The sequence below is a fragment of the Glycine max genome, chromosome 17 (genome assembly GCF_000004515.6).
Source record: "Glycine max cultivar Williams 82 chromosome 17, Glycine_max_v4.0, whole genome shotgun sequence".
Classification (NCBI taxonomy): Eukaryota; Viridiplantae; Streptophyta; class Magnoliopsida; order Fabales; family Fabaceae; genus Glycine; species Glycine max.
In genome coordinates, this window is record NC_038253.2 from 31524460 (window position 1) to 31548910 (window position 24451).

Below are 24451 nucleotides of genomic sequence, written 5' to 3' on the forward strand. Positions count from 1 at the left end.
CAGTAACACCTTCTTCAACAGGTGCTTCTGGCTAGTCGTCGACCAATTCCTCCGCGGCCGTAGGAGGGTCTTCGACAACAACCTGTTGCTGTCGCTGTCTATGGGCTGATGCAGTAGGCCTTCGCCGTTGGGGGGCATCATCGTCACTCTCGTCTCTCCTCCCCAACACTTTTCCTATTGCTCGGCCTAAAGCCCGACCAAGACCTCTAGTTCTAACCATTATCTGCATAATAATTATCCTATTTTTTATATTCAATGGCCCAGATTTTAATAAATGATTTCAATCATTTTTTATAACCTACAAATTTGTTATACAATTAAAATATTTGTTTCAATGTTTTGTATAATAAAAATTATTTTTAATTTTCAATTCAATTATTTTTATAATTAATTTTAATTAATTTAAATATAGTCTTACTTTTGGAAATCTTAGGTAATCTAATCTTAGTCTTAATTTGAGAAATCTAATCTAATCTTACTCTTAATATGGGAAATCTAATCTAATCTTAGTAATCTAATCTTACTCTTCATATGGGATATCTAATCTAATCTTACTAATCTAATCAAATGTAATGTTATATTACCAAACATAATTAAATAAAAAAAACTAGCCAAATAATATAAAAAAGGGAGACTAAAGAAAAATAATCAACAACACTAACCAAATCAGTCCATACATAATAAATTTTCAATTATGATTAAATTTTACAAATGATTACAATACTACAAAAAATAATTACACTAAATTTTATTAACAAAATCACTAAACTAAAAAACATTTCAGAATAAATACAACAAAATGCAACAAAATTAAATTAGAAAACTATTTTTAAATTAATTTAAAAAATAAAATTTCAAAAAATTCAGCCTTCTTTTTTAAATTTTAAATTTTTTTTATAAAATTCATATGGTTCATATGGATTGACAATCCGTATGAACCATACAGATCTGATCCGTATGACAAAGTTTCTTTTAAAAAACATTTAACTGTCCTTTTTAAATTTCAAAAAACAAATTTAAAAAAAAAAACCATATGGATTAGTGTTCATACGGATTGACAATTTGTATGAGCCACTGATCCGTATGACAATGTTTTTTTAAAAACATTTATGTGTCCTTTTTAAAATTAAAAAAAAAATTTAAAAAACCATACAGATCAGTCCATATGGCAAAGTTTTTTTTTAAAACATTTAACTGTCCTTTTTAAATCTATAAAAAAAATTAAAAAAAATATACGGATTGACAATCCTTATGAACCATTGATCCCTATGGCAAAGTTTTTTTTATAAAAAAATTAGCCTTCTTTTTTAAATTTTAAAAAAAATAAAAGAAAAACCATATGGATTAGTGATCCGTATGACAAACGCAAAAACAATTTTAAATTCAATTTAAGCATTTTTTAAATTTAAAAAGAAATTAAAAAAAAACATACGGATCAGTGATCTGTATGGTTCATACAGATTCACAATCCATATGAACCTGATCCATATGGCAGTATTGATAATTATTTTTTTTTTATAAAAAATTGTAACCATCGAATATTTAAACATATTTTTATAATTTTAACAAAATCCAATTAACATTAAAAAAACCCCATATGGATTATTGATCCTATGGGTCATACGGATCAGTAATCCGTATGGGTTTTTGTCTGCACCTTTTTTGTGATACACCCAACAATTTTTTTTCTTTTCCAAAATTATCCCTTTTAAAAACATATGGATTTACAATTCGTAACAAAAAATCCATAAGAATCCTTCATATGGATTCACAATCCGTAACGGCGAATCCATAAGGCCAACCTTGTTGTGTCGTGCCGCACCTCACTCTACACCTCCAACAATGTCTTCTTCATCACATCGCGGATCCTAATCATTGACCTCATTAACAACAAGTTACGTACCTCCAAGATCGTTGGCATAATCATCCTCAACTTGCACTCACTCTCTGATACTTCCATGGAAGCCTTTATCGTTTGGATTTTACAATCGCTCAACCGCGGCGCATATGTCCGCACGTTATTTGACAAACCGCACGCGATGGTGTCAGGATTCGCAAAGGCGAAGCGAACGATGAAGTTCCTGCACATGTAGAAGCTATACCTGTGGCCGTGTAGACGTGTCTCCCCCTCACGCCGCTTCGTGGAGCACCTTCCCTTCACGTCGCGCACGTCCTTTGTCGCTGCCAACCTTGCCGTGGAGGTCCATGGCCTTACGGATTGTGAATTCATAATGACCTTACGGATTTCGAATCCATAATAACCTTACGAATTGATAATCTGTATAGGTTTCCCATAAGGGTATTTTTTATTATTCACCCCAAAGCAACGCCTCAAAATGCATTTAGCATCTGTCAGACTAATGTTTTTGTAACCCAATATGCCTAGCAATGCCCAAAAGAGAAATAAATAAAGACATCTCTAGTGGAAGAGCTTTCAATCATTGATTCAGGTTCAGATGTTTCTATGTGGGATCTGTTTGCTTGATACAATAAAATGAAAAGGATGTTTTTTATTACTTACATAGAAAAGGGAATTGTGGTAAAAAAAAAATTAAAAGAATTTAATAGTCAATAAAACAAGTTTTACATTACCAACCAATCATAAATTTAATAGTCAATAAAAGAATTTAATAGTCAATAAAACAAGTATAACTTATAACATAAATATTATAAAAATCAACAAATTTATCATATATAATAATTTGAGATTAAATAATCATATAAAACTGTTTTTACTTGTCAATAAATATGACATACCCTATTTTCTCATTTCAAAATTCACAAATAATTCACCATAGTAACTTCTTAGCTGTATAGCCAAAAAAATAAGAGTGTAACAATACAACTTTACTAGTCACCTGAGACATAAGAACATGCACCAGCTCCAGAGTGAATTTTGCACTATCCCATGTAATCTTACCATGTGCAGATTCTTCTTGCAATTCGTATTGGCATGTGATGTGCAGAAAGCAGGGCAATTTGAGAGGAAAATGTAAAAGTCAGCATTGAGTGGTCTCAGTGGCTCACAATAAAAAAAATAAAAAATTGAACAACATTAAATGAGTGACTGCAAATTCTAAATTGGTTTCATGCGGAAAAGAGTTGTTAAACTTTAAGCACATTGCATAAAACTCACCCCATCTATGAAACACCCATGTAACATATTTGTACACGCCTATCATGGAAATTTGAAAGTGCTTTTTATCCAAATAATATGGTGGATAAACACTACACAAAATTAATACAAAACTTTTATTTTATATGTGCACTTGCATGAAAACATGACTACATGAACATAGACACTTTTTTCTTTCGGTGAAACTTGTCCAAAAGAAAAGGATATGCAATGACTGAGGGTGATTTGATTGGCAGGGGATGAATGTAACCATATGTATACTTGTGGACATTTAAATTGACTAAGAAGTCTACAAAGGAATGGGGAAACCATTACCGCAAATTCAGCCAGCAGAATCCCAATTATCTTCTAAAAATAATTATTCATAAAGCACACAATTCGTATTCCAACAATTCATTTATTTGATTCATGATCATGACTCGGAGAAACAAAAAGACCCCTAGTAGATAGATACAAGATTTAGAAATGCAGTTAGGCCATGTTTGGATAACTTTTTCATATATACTAATAGGAGAAAAAAGAAAAAAAAAATGAAACTTACCAAAATTTATAATTTCTAATAAAATTCAACCAATAATAAGGAGAATGTTAAAAAAAGTATTAGAATGTTATTAGGATTCCTCTTCAACTAATTGTATTACAATTTGATCTATAAATTTGGAGTCAGTCCATATATAACTATTATTTAGAGACTTATTAGTAAAATGTATCCCCTTTTCCCTTTACCATCTAATCCCTTATATCAGCATGGTATACTTGGTATGTAATCCCTAAAATGTCAAAATGGTATCAAAGAGGTACCATCCTCCATGACTTGATTCTGTCATTGGTTCCTCTCAAAATTAGCAGCTACACTTCTTCACTCCCTTAGGTTTTCTCTCATCCTTTGTCTTCATACTGTTAAGAATTTTATAATTCCTAATTAATTAATTAATTAATGTAGCTACATATTACATTATAACATTTATATTAGTTATTTATATTTTTTATGGGCTCAATACAAGTGATCTAATATGGTTAACCTATTAAACTATTAACAAAAAATTGATATGGGCTTAATAAGCGAAAACCAATTTGGTCCATTAGAGGATAATGAAAATCCCAATAGGTTTAAAATCTGAGACACAGTTATGGTCCTCAATACATCAAATCATAAACAATTTTCTCCTCTTCCCATATGAAGAGAAAACGAAGATCTCAAAGGGAATAAAGAGATTTGGTTGAGGAAGGTCATCAAACCAATTGTTCATGATTGTTCTTTGGATTCCGCTGCGTTCACTTTATCATGCATTATGAATCTAGGTATTCCTAAAACTCTTCTTCATAGTCTAACGTGATGTGTTCCTGGTGGTTATTGGTATTTTATAATGATCTCCTAAAATGTCAACAAGTGGTATCAGAGCCACCACTATTGTCAGACTATTGGGATTTAAAATTCTTTGAATTGTTTTAATTATATCAACCCTAATTTTTTTGGAAAATTATTTATCATCATTTTTCTTATGAATTGCCATGCCCGATATTTGGTTTGAATTCATTACCATTTTTTTATGGCATCATAATCGCAATTGTAAGAGATTTTTTGTCCGCTTGCGTCTGTAACATGGAAGTATAAAGATACCATACGATTTCTAATTGTCATGGTTATTATATATGATATTGTTCCTGATTGAGTTTATCAAGTTTTTTTTTTCTTTTTCTCTTTTGTTTGAAAACAAGAAAAGGAGTTTTCAAAAGTTTTTTTTATTACTTTGGCTACAAAGTTACAGGGACTTGTATGTGTTTTGTGAATGCTCGTATGAGCCATTACCGTAATGTTTAGTAAGGTGAATTGTTTTCATTTCATATGTATTGTTTATATGTGATCCATCCAATAATTAGGAATATTTTTTATATGAATAATTATTGTTATCAGTTTGGGTGTAAATTTAGCAGTGACAGATTTTTCTTATTTATCGGTATGTCTTGTATTTTTTTTAATTGAATTAATCGACGCAATATATTGTTAAACTAATCTCTATTGTGAAAATTGATTTGATTAAAATGACATAAATATCAGTGTGAAATTATTTATGCGAATTGTGTTCGGCCCAAAGTAAGATGTTATTTGGCCAAAAAAATCTTGTACCTGTAATGATAAATGTGTGACAATTATAAATGTGTTTTCATGCGAATAATAGTCGGTCCAAAGAAAGACTATTATTTGATAGAATTTATTATCAATATTTGATTATTGCATTGAGAGTACTGATTACAAATTAATTTCTCTGTACAAAGATTAACAACTAGCATTGTGCTAGATATCTTGTGATGAGTCTGTTCTATAAAATATTTACACGTCTTGTTATATATATCTTATATGACATTTTTTCAGCATATTATTAATTTTGTGTTCTCTTCTTAGTTAGTATTGCTAGCAAATTTATCTGCTCAAGTGAACTCTCTCCCAATGCTGAATGGGATGAATTTCAAGGTTTGGAAAGAAGTCGTAGAAACTCACTTCCTGCACACTTTAGGCAATTCAAAGTGAGCTATAACACTCTAAAGGACAAATGGTCCCTTAACGAACTTATATCTCAGTGTGCAATAGAGGAAGATAGGCAGAAAGACAGATCTAAAAGCGCTCATTTAAGTTTGACCTCTCAGAATAAGAAAAGAAAGAAAATTAAGGATGATGCGAAAGGGTCTTCTCAGCAAAAGAAACAAAAGAAAGATGAAGAATTTAGTTGCTACTTCTGCAAGAAGCTTGGACACATGAAGAAAAAGTGTCCAAAGTACGCCGCATGACGTGTAAAGAAAGGTAAATATCTTGTTCTTGTTTGCTCTGAAGTTAATTTAGCTTTTGTACCTAAAATATTTGGTGAGTGGACTCTGGTGCTACTACTCACACAAGTGTATCCATGCAAGGTTGCCTGTCGAGCCGACTGTCAAATGATGATGAAAAGTTCATATTTGTGGGTGACAACAAAGGATTGCGATGGAGGTTATAGGAACTTTTAGATTACACTTGAAAACTGGATTTTATTTGGATTTATTTGAGACTTTTGTTGTATCGTCCTTTATACGGAATTTGATTTCAATTTCTAATTTGGACAAATTTGATTTTTCTTGTTCATTGGGAAATAATAAAGAGTATCAACCAAAATTCAAATTTGATTTGTTCCGGTTCTTTAATTGATAATCTATATATGTTAGATGTTGTTTGTTCCTACAATGAAATACTGCAAAAAAACTCATGTGCTACAAAGCAAAAATAAAATGAGAATTCAATCATCTTATGGCACAAACGTGTAGGTCATATCTCGAAACATAGAGCTAAAGACGACACAAACATATGTGGTCCTTTTCCAACACCTTTTTGGAATGGACAACAATATTTTATCTCATTCATAGATGACTACTCTAAATATGGTTACCTATATTTGATACATGAGAAGTCCCAATCCGTAGATGTTTTTAAGATTTTCAAGGCTGAAGTTGAACTTCAACTTGGAAAGAAAATTAAGGCCGTCAAATTTGAACGTGGTGGTGAGTACTATGGCAGATATGATGGATCAAGAGAACAACGTCAAACCTAGCATGAATGGTGTAGCAGAACGACAAAACCAAACTCTTAAGGATATGATGAGAAGTATGGTTAGTCATTCTTCTTTGCCAGAGTTGCTTTGGGGAGAAGCCTTGAAGACCTCAACTTACATCCTTAATAGGGTGCCAAGTAAAGCAGTTAAAAAAGCCCCTTATGAACTTTGGACTGGCAAAAGGTCAAGCATTAAATACTTGCATATTTGGGGTTGTTCGACTGAGGCACGACCTTATAGGCCACATGAAAAAAAGCTGGATTCAAGAACAATTAGTTGTTATTTTGTTGGCTATGTTGAACGCTCTCGGGGCTATAAGTTTTACAATCTCACTTTAAGATTCTTTTTTGAAACGGGAAATGCGAGATTTTTTGAGGAAGTTGGTTTGGGAAGGAAGAGAACAAAATGAATGTTGTCTTTGAGGATGAACCTATTATTTACAGTGCTCAAGTCCTCATACCTATTGTTGTTCAAGAAACAACTCCAGTAATAGAAAATAATGTTCCAGTTATTGTTAATGACATTTGATCAAGGTCGTACCCGAATCAAATAAACATTAAAAATGCAGTATCTAGGAAGTGATCGTAGGTCGTCTCCCAACGAGCAATGGTCAATCAAACGTTCATAACAGATTGTAATAAAATAGTAACTAATTGGGGGGAGGGGGTTGTTTATTTTTGTAAATTAAACAATAAGTAAATTTGAATTAGAAAATATCAAAATTAAAACACGTTGTTTCCCCTTGATTCACAAGCAAGTCTCTTATCCTAGGTTACGAGGATTTATCCTTTGTGAGTTCAACCACTTAATCCAACCCTAAATTAAATTACTAAGCGAAATTTAACATAAGGCATTCATTATGTGATTAAGCAACACATACACCAATTAATCATGAACGAAACTGATCATTAAGCATGATCGTAAATTAAGCGCAGAGACAATTAATCAAGCACTAAGCATGCATGGATTAATAGCAACAAATACAAAGTAATTGGTGAAGAGGAAAAACTGAGCAGAATTCAATAGTAATAATAAAACCTCAAGGAGAGTTGTGCTTGATCCTCAAGAGAAAACAACGCTGGAGACTTAGCCTTCCATTAATCAATAGAAAACGAAATTGTAGTAGAAGACGAAGAAAACTAGAATTATTCTCCAAAACGAAAAAAAAAACTAAAAACGAAAGAGAGAGAGAAGAGAGAGAGAGAGAGCCTAAAACTAGAACCTTGGTGCTGTTATATAGTTCTCAGCCCCCAAAGCTTACAAATCTGTTTTAAGTCCAAGCCCATAAATAAAATAAAATCTAGATAAGATAAGATAAGATAAAATCTAGATGAAATAATATCTAGATGAGATAAAATCTAGATAAGATAAGATTTGGTAGAATAAAATTGTCTGCTCTCTTCAAGTCCAAGCCCAATTCCGGATTCAAGCCTAATTACTTATAATTCTTATGAAATTAAATTAAAAACACAAAATTAATCCAGTAGGCCCAAATGATAAAACTGCATAATTAATTTGACAATTAAGGCTAATCAGTAATTAAAATGGTGACAAAAGGGTTAAGAAATATGAGAAAATGATGACACATCAAATCCCCTCACACTTAGCCTTTTGCACTCCTGGGCAAAATAAAAAAAACAAAGCAAGGGACAAATCCAGAGACATTAAAGAGAAACAAACAGACACAACAACAATTACATATTTCTCAATGAATCTCAAGGAATGAAAAGAATGGGTAACATACAACACGTAAAGAGTTAAAGAGTCAAGGCCGTCATGAAAATCATCCAAGCATCTCAAACATGGCAAGATAGTAAATCAGCTCAAGAATCAAAAGTGATAAAGCCTCACAAGATATGCACTCTATCTCTCAAGTGTCTAGGCTATTGTTTACTCTCAGAGCACCCATGAAAACAAACACCACATAGACTTGGCAAGACTCTAAAATTGACAACCACATCACAAGCACATGCACATGAGGATCAAAAGGTCTTTTAAGGTTGTAATGGGACCAAGGACAAGGTAGATGAAAGTATGGGATGGTAGCTAAAACCCAAAGAAATAGAGGAGCAATGAGGAATAAGTGGGAAGTAAGAAAAAGTAATAAACCCCAAAACCAAAATTACAAATCAAGCTCTAAAAAGTAACCCAAAACAAAATCAACCAAGTCCTCAAACCAATTCAAGTCTTCAAACCTTTTTGAACGTGAACAGTAGCAATTGAAAGAATTTGAAAAATAAAGCAACAATTAGGCAATATATGTATATACATCAAGCATGGCCAACAAAAACATATCATCCAATGAAACATACCCCCCCCCCCCCCCCTTCACACTTATTCCCAAAACAATTCCAAAGCTCCAAAATTCCTTAAGGGTAGGGTGAAATCATGGTTTTTCACTTAAGGCTTGTAATGAGCTTCAAAACAAAGAAAGGGGAACATAGGCTCAAAGGGGCTATCAAAGGAATTAATTCAAGGTAGGCTCATTTGGCTAGAGGCTTATAAGAACAAAATGCCTAAATCATCTCCCAACATGCATGTGAAGCAAGAAGTATCAACAAGAGTAAAGCCAAGGCTATTGTGCAAGCAATCAATGGGGCAAACACACCGAATAAAATAGATAATGATGGCTCAAATTCTCACTAAGGGTAAATCTATCACTTTCAATTCGAACTTTCAAAACTAACTTGACATGTAGAGAAAAACAAGGATTCAATTCACAAAATGCCAAGAAACTCCTATTTCAAAAGCAATTACCCATTACCTGTACATAACCTATAATTCAAAGAGAACATGCAATGTTGTACACAAAACATAAAACCAAAATAACCAAAATAAACCTAGAAAACCTAATAAAATTAAACTAGAATACCCAACAAAATTAAAGAACAATCTTCTCCCTCACACTTAAACAACACATTGTCCTCAATGTAGCACAATCATAAGATCAAGAACAATCAAAGCAATCAATAAATTTGGACAAGTGCAATAAAAGTAAAGAAGGAGACAGAAAAAGAAAACTCCCTAAGTCATGGCGGAAGAGAAGTAGGGTGAAGTAAGGAGGTCTCCTCCACCACTACATCCACTAAGGAGAGATTTGTGAGGAATGGTTTCAGCCGGTGTCCATTGACCTTGAAGCCCTTATCTGTGGATTCACTTTTGATTTCAACTGTACCATAAGGAAAAACATTAGTCACCACAAAAGGACCAATCCACTTTGACCTTAACTTACCACTCATGAGTCCGAGCCTAGAGTTATACAAAAAAACTTGTTGTCCAACCACGAAGTCCTTCTTAGCTATCAAACTATCATGGAACTTCTTGGTCTTCTCCTTGTAGAATTTGGAATTCTCATAGGCTTCTAAACGGATTTCATCTAGCTCACTTAGTTGCAACTTCCTTTCCTCTCTAGCCTGATCAATGGAGAAGTTCCAGGTCTTTACAGCCCAGTAGGCGTTGTGTTCTATCTCTACAGGAAGATGACATGCCTTGCCAAAGATAACTCGATAAGGAGACATTCCTATGAGTGCTTTGTAGGCAGTCCTATGCGCCCAAAGAGCATCATCTAGCCTAGTGCTCCAATCCTTTCTGTTCGACTGTACAAATCTTCTCCAAGATCCTTTTTATCTCCCTGTTTGAAATCTCAGCCTGCCCATTAGTTTGGGGGTGGTATGGTGTGGAAATTCTATGCACGACCCTATACTTTTTTAGCAGGGCATACATGGATCTGTTACAAAAATGGGTGCCTTGATATCTATTTTAGCAGGGTCTACCTCTATGCCCCTACTGGAAATGGTATGCCCTAAAACTATACCTTGTTCTACCATGAAGTGACATTTTTCAAAATTCAGCACAAGGTTAGTTTCAATGCATCTACTAAGAACTCTATCCAGACTATCCAAAAATGTATCTAAAGAGGATCCATAAACAGTAAAATCATCCATAAATACCTCTATGCAACTCTTTAAAAAATCACAAAAAATGCTAAGCATACACTGTTAGAAGGTACCAGGGGCGTTGTATAGGCCAAAGGGCATCCACCTATAGGCAAAAGTGCCAAAGGGACAGGTGAATGTGGTCTTTTCTTGATCCTCAGGAGTAATATGAATTTGTAAATAACCAGAAAAACCATCAAGAAAACAGTAATGAGACTTACCTGCCAAGCGCTCAAGCATTTGATCAATGAAAGGCAGGGGAAAATGATTTTTTCTGGTTACCTGATTCAGCCTCCTATAATCAATGCAGACTCGCCAGCTGTTCTACACTCTTGTGGGAATAAGCTCATCCTTTTCATTCTTGATCACTGTGAGGCCTATCTTCTTAGGAACCACTTGAACTGGACTCACCCACTTGCTGTCAGAGATGGGGTAGATGATTCCAACTTGTAAGAGCTTGGTCACTTCCTTTTTCACCACATCTAGAATAACGGGATTGAGTCTCCATTGTGGCTGCCTCACTGGCTTAGCTCCATCCTCTAAAAGTATCCTATGCATGCAGGTAGATGGGCTAATACCAAGAATGTCTGCTAAAGTCCATCCAATGGCTTTCTTGTGCTTCTTGAGAACTAGCAACAACTTCTCCTCTTGCTCAGCAGCAAGGGAGGAAGAGATGATCACTGGAAATTTTTCCTTGTTCTCCAAGTAAGCATATTTTAGGTTTTCTAGTAAGGGCTTCAACTCTGGTGTGGGTGGTGGCTGAACAGTGGGAGGAACCATGGTAGGAGAAGAAGAAGGTTCCTCAGCCTGTACCTCATAAAGCAAGTCAGAAGTATATATACTTCCTGCAACATGGTTAGTGCATTCTGACTCTTAAAAATCGACATCAAGAGGTACAACACCCAGAAAATTAGAACCAGACTCAAATTTAAATTCACTTTCAGCATAAAAATCAGATACATGATCAAATTCAAACTCAGATTCAGATTCAATGCATAAGGAATGACAAGCATGCAGATCAGATAAAAATGGATGTTTCCTACCATGAAGGACAAAATCAAACATATAATCATCAACAATCTGATCAATTATCTCAGCACGAAAAATAGAATGATCCTCAAATGGATGTTTCATGGCATCAAGAATGTTAAAATGAACAACAATATCACCAAATTCCATAGACAATGTGCCAGCATAAACATCTATCTTGGTTCGAGCTGTTTTCATAAATGGCCTGCCTAAAATAATTGGAACTGAACCAAGGAAAAATCCCTCTTCCATATTAAGAACATAAAAATCAATAGGAAAATAAGTTCACCAACCCGAACTAGTACATCCTCTATGAAACCTGCGGGGTAAGCAACACTTTTATTTGCCAAATGAATCACTACATTTGTAGATTGCAAAGGTCCAATAGATAAAGAATTGAAAATGGACAGAGGCATGACACTAACTGATGCTCCTAGATCTAGCATGGCATTCTCAAATTTATTGTTCCCAATAATGCAAGGTATACAGAAAGTACTTGGGTCCTTACATTTCTCAGGAATGTGAGGAACATATTTACCTATCAATGCTGACATGTTTCTGCCCATGCTAATCCTTTCATTGCCCTTGAACTTCCTTTTGTGGGTGCACAGCTCCTTTAGAAACTTGACATATCTTGGAATCTGCTTGATGGCATCCAGCAGAGGTATGTTCACCTCTACTTTCCTGAAGGTCTCCAAGATCTCCTATTCTGCTTCTTCCATCTTTTTGTTTGGAATTGCTCTAGGTGGGAATGGAAGAGGGATATGAGGCTGCGGTAAGTCAGAATTACTAGAAGAAGGTTCACCTACATGAAAATTTTTGTTAGGAAGCTTTCTCTTTTGTGCAACTATCTCATCCTCTTTGTCAGGTGTAGAAGGAAGCTTGACAGGTTCAGGTGCAGGTGCTGCTACTGGTGGAGGCGCTTGAATTTGGTTGCCAGACCTCAAGGTGACGACACTCACATTTTTTGGATTCTGCACAGTTTGTGAAGGCAATTTGTCAGAATTTTGGGACTGAGCTTGGTTCAACTGAGTAGCCATCTGCCCCATCTGATTTGTCAAACTTTGAATGGAGGCTCTTGTCTCTTGCTAAAATTGCATATTCTGGATGGTCATTTTCCTCACTAACTCTTCTAAGGAAGGTTAAGGAGGAGCCTCAATTGCTTGTTGTCTTTGTTGTGACTGCTGCTGTATTGGTGGAGGAACACATGGCTTGCTTGGACCAGCAACATTCTGAAAAGGAGGGACAAACTATTGTTGTTGTTTTTGTTGTGGAGGACTTGTCCATCTCAGATTTGGATGATTCCTCCAACCTGGATTGTATCTATTGCTTGAAAGGTCATAATTATTCTACTGTTGTTGGTTTTGCTGCTGAGGAGGTCTATTATAAATGTTTGCAGCATAAGCTTCAGGTTGCTCATTGACTCCAAATTGCTGCAAAGAAGGACAGAGATCTGTATGGTGATCTGCAGAAGAACATAGACCACAGACTCTTGCAACAGGTGCAAATTTATGATTCATGGCAAGCTAGGTTGACCAAGGCATCAAGTTTTCCTTCAAACTTTTTATTTTCAGTAGATAAGGATGAATCTGTGGCCACCTCATGGACTCCTCTAAGAACAATAGCATCATTTCTTGCACTGAATTGTTGGGAGTTGGAAGCCATCTTCTCAATCAAATTCCTAACTTCAGCAAGGGTCATATCACCAAGAGTTCCACCACTGGCAGCATCAATCATACTCATATCCATGTTGCTAAGTCCCTCATAAAAATATTGAAGAAGGAGTTGCTCAGAAATCTGGTGGTGGGGACAGCTTGCACACAATTTCTTGAATCTTTCCCAGTACTCATACAAGCTTTCTCCACTAAGTTGTCTGATTCCTGAAATGTCTTTTCTTATGGCAGTGGTCCTAGATGCAGGGAAGAATTTCTCCAAGAACACCCTCTTAAGGTCATCCCAGCTGAAAATGGACCTGGGAGCAAGGTAGTATAGCCAATCTTTTGCCACTCCTTCCAGAGAATGAGGAAAAGCCTTTAGAAAGATATGATCTTCTTGGACATCAGGGGGCTTCATGGTGGAACAAACAATATGGAACTCTTTAAGATGCTTATGAGGATCTTCACCTACAAGACCATGAAACTTGGGCAGCAAATGTATTAGTCCAGTCTTGAGAACATATGGAACACCCTCATCAGGATATTGAATGCACAAGCTTTCATAAGTGAAATCAGGTGCAGCCATCTCCCTAAGAGTCCTCTCACGAGGTGAAGGTTGAGTCATGTTCTCAGTATGAAAATTAGTAGTGGAATGTTCAAAATCAGAATATTCAAAATCACCCTCAACAGAATGCTTAAAATGCACAGAATGACCAGGATGCACATTATGCCTAACTAATATATGAATGGTTCTATCTATTTCAGGATCAAAGGGTTGTAAATCACCTGGATTGCCCCTAGTCATGCACTATATGCAGCAAATATGTTTCTCAACAAGCACCTAACAAGGGGGTAAAACTACAACTATACTCAAACGATATCAAAATAAGCTGAAATTTTGTGAAGAACACCCTAAAATCATGAAAAGATAGCACAAAAAATTTCAAACAAAAATTCAAAGTCTAACTATGAAAACTACCTAAGCAAAGTTTAGAAAAATAGGACAATAATACTTGAAAAATAAAAAAACTTAGTAAACGGCTTATTTTTGGATTTTGGGAAACCCCAACTAGATTCAGTGGGTTGCCACAGTATGGGAAATTTTTTTCTACCCCAAATGCATATATAATAATAGTTATTCTGATACCCGGAGCAAAAGTTATGGCCGTTTGAAGTTTTGCTAAAAACAAGTTCCCAAAATTTTTGTCTCTCTTAAATACTGCCAGACCAAGTGCTCCTGGTATTTTTCGCACAAAATATGGATCAAAAGAAGCTACCACACAAAAATTCAGCCAAAAATAACAACTCTAACTATCAAAACAAAATTCGTTAATTAAATTGCAAAATCCGTCGCTAATTCCCAGTCGCTAGTGGTTCAGCACTGTTCACAACAAAACAAAAGGTTGAATCAGTCGCTAAAACAGTCGCTAACATAGTCGCTAAACAGGGAATGCAACTGAAATGCAAAATAGAACGCTACACAAAATAAGATAACTAAACACTATTATGAACCTTTGGCCCACTGCTCCCCGGCAACGGTGCCAAATTTGATCAAGGTCGTACCCGAATCAAATAAACATTAAAAATGCAGTATCTAGGAAGTGATCCTAGGTCGTCTCCCAACGAGCAATGGTCAACCAAACATTCATAACAGATTGTAATAAAACAGTAACTAATTTGGGGGGGTGTTTATTTTTGTAAATTAAACAGCAAGTAAATTTGAATTAGAAAATATCAGAATTAAAACACGTTGTTTCCCCTTGATTCACAAGCAAGTATCTTATCCTAGGTTACGAGGATTTATCCTTTATCAATTCAACCACTTAATCCAACCCTAAATTAAATTGCTAAGCAAAATTTAACATAAGGCATTAATTATGTGATTAAGCAACACATACACCAATTAATCATGAACGAAACTGATCATTAAGTATGATCGTAAATTAAGCGCAGAGACAATTAATCAAACACTAAGCATGCATGGATTAATAGCAACAAATACAGAGTAATTGGTGAAGAGGAAAAACTGAGCAGAATTCAATAGTAATAATAAAATCTCAAGGAAAGTTGTGCTTGATCCTCAAGAGAAAACAACGCTAGAGACTTAGCCTTCCATTAATCAATAGAAAACGAAATTGTAGTAGAAGACGAAGAAAACTAGAATTATTCTCCAAAACGAAAAAAAAACTAAAAATGAAAGAGAGAGAGAGAGCCTAAAACTAGAACCTTGGTGCTGTTATATAGTTCTCAGGCCCCAAAGCTTACAAATCTGTTTTAAGTCCAAGCCCATAAATAAAATAAAATCTAGATAAGATAAAATCTAGATAAAATAATATCTAGATGAGATAAAATCTAGATAAGATAAGATAAAATCCAGATGAAATAATATCTAGATGAGATAAAATCTAGATAAGATAAGATTTGGTAGAATAAAATTGTCTGCTCTCTTCAAGTCCAAGCCCAATTCCGGATTCAAGCCCAATTACTTATAATTCTCCTGAAATTAAATTAAAAACACAAAATTAATCCAGTAGGCCCAAATGATAAAACTGCATAATTAATTTGACAATTAAGGTTAATCAGTAATTAAAATGGTGACAAAAAGGGTTAAGAAATATGAGAAAATGATGACACACCAACATTGTTCAAGAACAAAACAACAATGAGGTTCTCCCTCAAATACCTATACAACAACCTCAACAACCTCAAGAAGTATCATTAAGGAGATCTATTAGAGAGAGGAGAAGTTCAATCCCAGATGATTATATTATCTTTGTCCAAGAACATGAGGATGATCCAATCAACTTCTGTTAAGCTATGCGTAGTTCTAACTCTTAAAATTGGATTGATGCCATGAAGGATGAGATGAAATCTACGCAAGATAATGACGTTTGGAATCTTGTCGAATTGCCTAAAGATGTGAAACCTATTGGTTGTAAATAGATATTTAAAACCAAAAGGGATTTTTAAAGGGCAATGTCGAGAGATATAAAGCTCATCTAGTCGCTAAAGGTTTCACTCAAAAGGAAGGAATTGACTATAAATAAACCTTTTCTCCTATATCTTCAAAGGATTCTTTTAGAACAATGATGACATTGGTAGCTCATTATGATTTAGAGCTACATCAAATTTGTGTTTCTAAATGGTGACATTGAAGAAACAATTTATATGGTGCAACTAGAAAACTTTGTATCAGGTGACTCAAAGTCTATGGTTTGCAAACTAAACAAATCCATCTATGGTCTGAAACAGGCTTCCCGTCAATGGTATTACAAGTTCCATCAAGTCATTACCTCATATGGTTTTGAGGCAAATGCAGTTGATGATTGTGTATATCACAAGTTTAGTGGGAGTAAATACTTATTCTTGGTATTATATGTCGATGATATACTGCTTGCTAGCAGCGGCATAGGCTTTTTACAAGAGACTAAAAAATTTGAAATGAAAGATCTTGGGGAAGCCTTTTTTGTGTTAGGTATTAAGATACTAAGAGATCGCTTTCAAGCTATCCAAAGTTTGTCACAAGAGAGTTGTATCGATAAGGTCCTAGATAAATTCGGCGTAAAAGATAGTAAACTAGGAGATACCCCGATAGCTAAAAGAGACAAATTTAGTCTCAAATAATGCCCCAATAATGACCTTGAGAAAATAGAGATGCAAAAGATTCCTTATGCGTCAGCAGTAGGAAGTCTAATGTACACTTTAAGTTTGCACTCGTCCCAATATAGCATTTGTGGTAGAAGTTCTGGGCAAATATTTGAGTAATCCCGGAATGCAGCATTAGAAAGCAGCAAAATGTGTGATGGGTTACCTGAAGAGAACAAAAGGATACATGCTCACTTATCAGAAGTCTGAGAATTTAGAGATCATTGTGTACTCAGACTCTGATTTTGATGGATGTCAAGACAGCAAATGCTCCACATCTAGTTACATATTTATGTTGGCTGGAGAAGTTATCTCTTGGAAGTCTGCTAAATAGATTCTCGTAGCTTCTTTGACCATGGCCGCAAAATTCATTGCTTGTTTAGAGGCATCCAACCATGGGATATGGCTGAGAAATTTTGTTACTGGTTTGTGTGTGATCGATGGCATTGAAAGACCATTGAGGATTTATTGTGATAATGAATCAACAATTCAATACTCCAACAACAATAGAAGTATAACCAAGTCAAAATTCATTGACATCGAGTTTGTGGTTGTTAAGGAAAAAGTTCAAGATAAACAGATTTCCATAGAACACATAGGGATTAATTTCATGCTAGCTGACCCACTTACTAAAGGTTTGGTACCTAAAATTTTTCATGAGCACACTGTTCATATGGGTGTAATTCCTAATAGTACCTTAGTTTAGTGCGAGTCTCATTTGTGTTCTATATCTTATACTTTACATTTATTTGTATTGTTTGGATTTTCTACAAAATAAAGTTAAAGTTTATCATTTGATTATGAGCTTGTTTTGTTTGCAATATTTATGTTGTGTTTTGGATTGATCTCAATAAAGAATAAAGTTTGGACTAGTTGAAAATGAACATGAATAAGATCACATTGCATGTTATTTTCATATCGCTTATCCATATTTGATCTATGTCATCAGGTATAAGTGACAATGGTGGTCATTGTGGCTTAGTCACATTAGATTGTGATAAAAACCACAATGGTTCCTTGTTATTATATAAGATTGACCAGATTGTTTAAGGGAAGTCTAAAAGTAAATAACATACGGTTGCACGCTTAAAGACTTTTGTAGTATAAATGGCTAAAGGTAATATGAAGCCAAGTGGGAGATTGTTAGGAATTTTATAATTCCTAATTAATTAATTAATGTAGGCTACATATTACATCACAACATTTATATTAGTATTTACATTTTTTATGGGCTCAATATAAGTGATCTAATCTGGTGAGCCTATTAGGCTATCAATAGAAAATTGATATGGGCTTAATAAGCAGAAACCAGTTTGACCCATTAGGGAATAATGAGAGCCCTAATAGGTTTAAAACATGAGACACGACTATGACCCCTAATACATCAAATCATAAACAGTTTTCCCCTCTCCCCATATAAAGAGAAAACAAAGGTCCCAAAAGGAATAAAGAGATTTGGTTGAGGAAGGTCATCAAACCAATTGTTCATGATTTTTCTCCGGATTTCAGTGCGTCTACTTCATTAATCATTTATGGATTCAGGTATTCCTAAAGCTCTTCTTGATAATCTAACGTGACGTGTTTCTGGTGGTTATTGGTATTTTATAAGGATTCCCTAAAATGCCAACATATAAAAAAAAAAAAACTTCTTCCCAATTTTAGACTTCCCTGTCATTTTTTTATTCTTGTCTCAACAAGGATCTAACCGCTCCTAATGATCTCAATTGTTGTGCTCACTTTTTCTTTTTTAGATAGGAAAAGAAATTTCAAGAAAATATACATAATACATGAGACTAAGAAAATAATAAAATATCCTTCAAAAGAGACAAAAACAAAGCTGAAAGAAAACACAAAAAGAAATGACATAGGAAAATCAACCAACAAAAGAGAAAGTAGAAAAGAAAACCAACATAGGCTTCCAAAAACACTAATAGAAACACTCCCTCAATAAAACACCTGCTAAGATGGTGTTGTTCACTTTTCCAGAAAGCCCTCAATAAAACGTCTTGTGTCCTTTTTTCCATTTCTGGTTATCTACATGTAGAAATTGACCATTCTCCTTCACTTGCAACTTGTCTGCCACTGTATGGCATGTGTCAGATGTCCTCTGTCAATTTCTTTTGTTGGCAATCTTAGACATCACAAATTTTAAGCCTTTCTGCACCCTAACCTTACTAGAATCTGCCTGTGTTCCTACCTAAAAAATCCTTCTATGTCAGTGATAATTATTTTTCTCATTTCAAGCCATCATCTTGAAAAACAATTGCAACAATTATGTTTTAACTAAGCCATTGTTTAGTCCAAATTAAAAATTTGAGCTGGAGTTTTCACAATGTAGATTTGATTCCAAGGTTTGAGTCAATTATAACCACCTCCTACGAAGTGAAAATAAAATCAAATGAGTTATACTTATAATTAGTGTGGTTCACAAAGTAATATGTTGTTACTTGTTAGCTTGACTCTGAATGTTCTTTTATTATTCGTAAGTGGTAACACATGTATTTATGCCATGTAAGGCATAGACAAACCGATAATGTTACCAATTTGTATCTAGAACACTAGTTCAAACTTCACACATTTGCATCAACTGTGGTCTTTTTTGTGAAAATAACTACCTACTGACCAGTCTTTTACATTGACAAAATTGTATAAGTAATTTATTCTTGAAGGAGGTTTAGTCACATGACCTTCAACCTTCTTAGGAGAAGAATACTCCTAAATCCTAATGGTAAAATGAAATGGAGTTGTTTATCAAATCTACCCAACATAAGTATTGTTTTCTCCAAGTGTGAGAAACAAGCTTCACTAGTTTCTCCAATTGTGTGAAAACCGATTGGTATGGAATAACAAATTAGTGTTTAAGAATCAATCACAAAACAAGAAAAGAATAGGAAAAAAAATATTAAAACAAATAAAGGGAATTCCTCTTTAAAACAAATAATTCAAAAATAATAAATTATTAATTACTAAAATGAGTAATTACATATTTTTCATTTATTAAATTTATTTTGATTTTTTATATTAAAACTAGCATATATTGCCTTTCCTCTTTAATTCTCTTTTTCAAAAAAATTATATAAATTATGTTATTTTAATCGTAAAAACACCTCTCCCATGTTTAACTAGGTAAAATTAGAATATTCAATTAAGGTTGTGCGGACTTAGTTCGGGGTGCAAAGGACAAGTCCCGGAGCAGATTCACAAGTAACTTCTAAACCTTTGGTGATTCATTTAATATGCAATCCTTCTATTATGTAGTAAGTGGAACAAGTGTTAAGATTATGATTAACCTTGTTCACTTGACATGTTTGATGTGTTAAAATGAATAACCTACAACTTCAAATAAAGTTGTTGAACCAATAAAACACCTGAGTCTGAATGGATAAAAAATATATTCAATTATAAAGGGTAAAATACATACTTCTCTGACAGGTCTGTAGTCATTTATAGGATTCTCAGTGGCAGCATCAACAACATGGACCAATAGCCGGGTCCTTCTGAGGTGCCTAAAAAAATCACGACCAAGACCCTGAACGTGAAAGACAAAAAGCCTTCATATTTAGCATCTCAATGGTTTAAAATGGGGACATTTGACAAGAACAAAAATATTTGATACCTTTCCTAAGTGAGCACCTTCTATAAGACCATGCAAATCCGCCAATGTAGCTTCAGATGAATACATTCCTGCCCCGAAGCTGGGATCACCACCAAGGCGTCCAAGATTTAGCATTAATGTTGTAAAAGGATAATCAGCAATATCGGGTTTTGCAAGTGTAATGGCTGCCAGAAGTGTTGATTTCCCAGCATTTGGAAGTCCCTACAATAAGATTAACTTGGTCTTTGAGCAAATAATGAAAACATCTGGAGGACAAAGAGTAAGAAACAACCAATTACAATCGACCTTTGTTCACTAAACAAACAAATGTTCTCATACAACAGAGAGAGAAAAAAAAGAAGAAAAAAACACTGAAGATCTAGTACACCACTCCTCGTCATCTTTCACAAACTCCAAGCCACGATAAAACCAATATTTTAGTTTCCCAGAAATGAAAAAATTATCTTCCTTGATATAGAGATAAGATTCATCAAAATCAAGACACAATATATAGATATTATGAAGATAAAAGTGAGACAACCTATTGCTATATAAATAGGGCATTATGTATAGATGCAAAACTTACAATCAGACCAACGTCAGCAACAACTCAAGGATTAACTCCAGATTAACTTCCTCCCCAGGTTGACCGTGAATTAAAACCTGTAAATGTTTTAAAATGATAATGTTATATCTTATTATGGTGAGATAGGAACACAACTTGCTAGTGAGGAAATTTTAAATCCTACTGGTCTACTGTTTTAAGATTCCAGACAAAGCCCAATATTAGAATTGATAATTTAAAATCATATATCTAGAGACCCACAGCAAAAATAGTGACAAATGAGCATGCATCTTGGACAAAATAATTGGTCATTCATTCTGTATTGCAATATTCAAATAAACTTTGCTTAAATAGGAACAGCAAGAGAAGAACCTTGTTGATTATATCCTTGTATACAGTACTCAATTTGCACAGATTTGTAACTACAAGAGTCTACTAATGATACCAAGGATGACACTATGAGAAATATTCCATACACAATAAGCTTTACCTTGTCCGAGTCATCTCTCATCACATTAGTTGGCAGAGCCATCATCTTTTTCCTTTTATGCTGTGGCATTTCTATCAAGCTAATCTGGGCAGGCAAAAAAGAAAATTCAATTCAGGTGTAAAGTACAACAATAACAAACTGAAAATAGGTATATGCCATGAATAAAAAGGGCAGCCAAGTGCACAATGTTCCAACCTAACCGGGTCTAAGGAGGGTAGATGTATGCACCCTTACCCCCACAACCAAAGAGACCATTTCCAGGATTTAAACCCATGACTTACAAAAAAGGTCATAAGGCAGCAACTTTACTGTTGTGCCAAAACTATTTATATGTATATATGAACTCCAAGGGTCTAATTATTTCATTTTATCACCTATCTGAACTAGTACCAGTAAACAATCCAGCAATGTCTTTAATGGATTAAATGAGCCCGATTCATAACTCAATTGCACCGTACATAAATAGGTTCCTTCATCTTCTATTTAGATATTTTAGTCTAAACCGAGATTGTCATAATGGAGGCCAGGGTCTGGTTAGAGGCTGTGCAATGGAAGAGAGAAAGAGTTCGCGTTACTAAATCTTACCTTTGTTTTTTTATTTTATTTTTAACTTTGATGAGTTGTCATTTTTTAATTGGATGTGTGTAAATATGCGTTTTAGGTTTTTGTGCATACAAGATTTGCTGTCATTGAACTCAAAATATTGCACAAATTAAAGCAGCTATACGATGATGTTGTCCATGTGATCAGTGTTATGGCTTTGAGAGAGAAATTCATTTGAAGGATAATGGCTATGCTCGCTTGGCTTCCAAATTAGACGAAGAGTAGGGTGCGAATGTGAAACTCCTTTCGCACCCAACGTAAGTTTTATAAAAATGATAACCATTTGAGTTCGTCCGATTTAACAGTAAAAAAATTAAATGGACCAGATTACATGATGACAACCAGTTTAATGTGTAACAGGACAGAGATCTCCCCTTAGGAATAGGGTTCCCCTCCCCCTTTGGTGTAACGTTGCCCTAACAGAGGTCGCGGCTAAACGATTGAAGCAGAGGGTTCTCCAATTTAGCACGATTGAAACAGAGGACGAAAGAAGCCCTCTATCAAGGTGTTTTCTATTCCATTGTACGCCAAAGCCCTCTCTTATTTCTAGACACAGCAGCAACTTTTTCTTATGTTTTTGTGCATTGGCGTGAATAATGGCGATATATGTTGCAATGAAGCCCACAAAGTTCGACTTGGAGGAGCCCCGGGAGCAGATCCACAAGTAACGTTCACCATTTCCTCCTAGCACGTCAAAAACCTCGAAAAGGGTATGCCCCAATTGATTGTAGTTTTCATTTTTAAGGTTGTCGTTCTCCTTAGGCTTATGTTTCGGTTTTTATGTTACTTTTAGTTTGTGAATACTTGGTTCGCGGTGCAAAGGACAAGTGGCTCAGGGTTAAGGGACCTATTAGGATGCCCACTAAGGCTCTTCACATCACTACCAGGAAGTCCCTTTGTGGTGAAGGTATTTTCACTCTTTCCTCACTTTTTATTGTTATGGTTGTAGTTTGGTTCACTTGTCCCTTTTATTCTTTGCTTCTTATATTGCTCTTTTGATTGATGTTCATTTTGCAATTGGGTTTTCCTCAATGTTCTTCTATGTTGCTATGTTATGTGTTGTAGTTTTGAACATGCATGCCCTTTGTATAAGGAGTAGTTTTGCAATATATCTCTTAATTTGCAAGGTCTGAAATGTGATAAATTGAAAATTTGGATGGATACTTTTGAAAGAAAAAGGAAGATTAAGTTATTTATATCATGTTTATAAATATGAATAAGGGATGATCGAGATGTTTCATTGGTAATCTATTTCTTTGGAGGCCCGGGACTCTTACTGTGTGTATGTTGAATAGTTGAAGAATAAGACTACAACTCATAGGCAGTGGCTTCGTTAAGGAGTAGTTTTGCAATATATCTCTTAGTTTGCAAGGTCTGGAATGTGCTAAATGGAAAATTTGGATGAAGACTTTTGAAGGAAAAAGGAAGATTAAGTTAGTTATATCATGTTTAAAAATATGAATAAGGGATGATCGGGAGGTTTCATTGGTAATCTATTTCTTTGGAGGCTCGGGACTCTAACTGTGTGTCTGTTGAAGAGTTGAAGAATAAGACTACAACTCATAGGCAGTGGCTTCATTAAGGGAAACCACAGGAGCCGTAGTGAAAGTGAGTCCTCACAGGGCAATCGTCTATGGACCCGAACCTGGGTGATCTATCATTCTAAAAAAGTTCCAATTGTGGGATAAAAAAGTGTTTTGTTTCAATTTTCATTCTTTTAGTGGCAGTGCGAGGAAAATTGTCTAAGTTTTATCTATAATTTTCTTAATTCATGTTTATTGAATGATATTTGGTACTTAAGTTTGAATGCTCTTCAACAAATTGTGATGTAAATAATTGTCCTGTGCACATGGTTTGCTGGATTGGCTCCTCTGTCATTTGTTATCATGTGATTGATTTTATGTTAGCTGTGAGCATGATCATTCTTGCAGCCTAAAACATCATAAGACTGTTGTTGTGGCTAAAAGCTTGAAAAATGTTGTGATTTCGTGTCTTACCAAGTGTCTTAATTGTGTATTTGTGTGTTGTTCATACGTTTTCTACGGAACACAAATATTTGTGTTACTTAGCTTGTTGATTATATTTTTGAAGCATTTTGTTCAATGAATGATATTAAGCCTTTGTGTTCATGAAACTGCTTTTTTTTTTTTTTCAGGTACCAATACATAGGACAGATTTGAAATTCGAGTGCACAAGAGAGTGATTGACCTCTACAGTTAA

The 24451-nt window shown here is 34.6% G+C and overlaps 1 non-coding gene and 1 pseudogene across 1 annotated transcript; both read left to right on the forward strand.

The window, feature by feature from the left end:
- Positions 1 to 13473: 13473 nt before the first annotated feature.
- On the forward strand, positions 13474 to 13580 carry LOC113000056 (small nucleolar RNA R71). Its single transcript, XR_003265327.1, has one exon. It is a non-coding gene; the product is annotated as a small nucleolar RNA R71 (small nucleolar RNA).
- Positions 13581 to 22827: 9247 nt separating this feature from the next.
- LOC102667518 (40S ribosomal protein S20-like) lies at positions 22828 to 24451 on the forward strand (annotated as a pseudogene).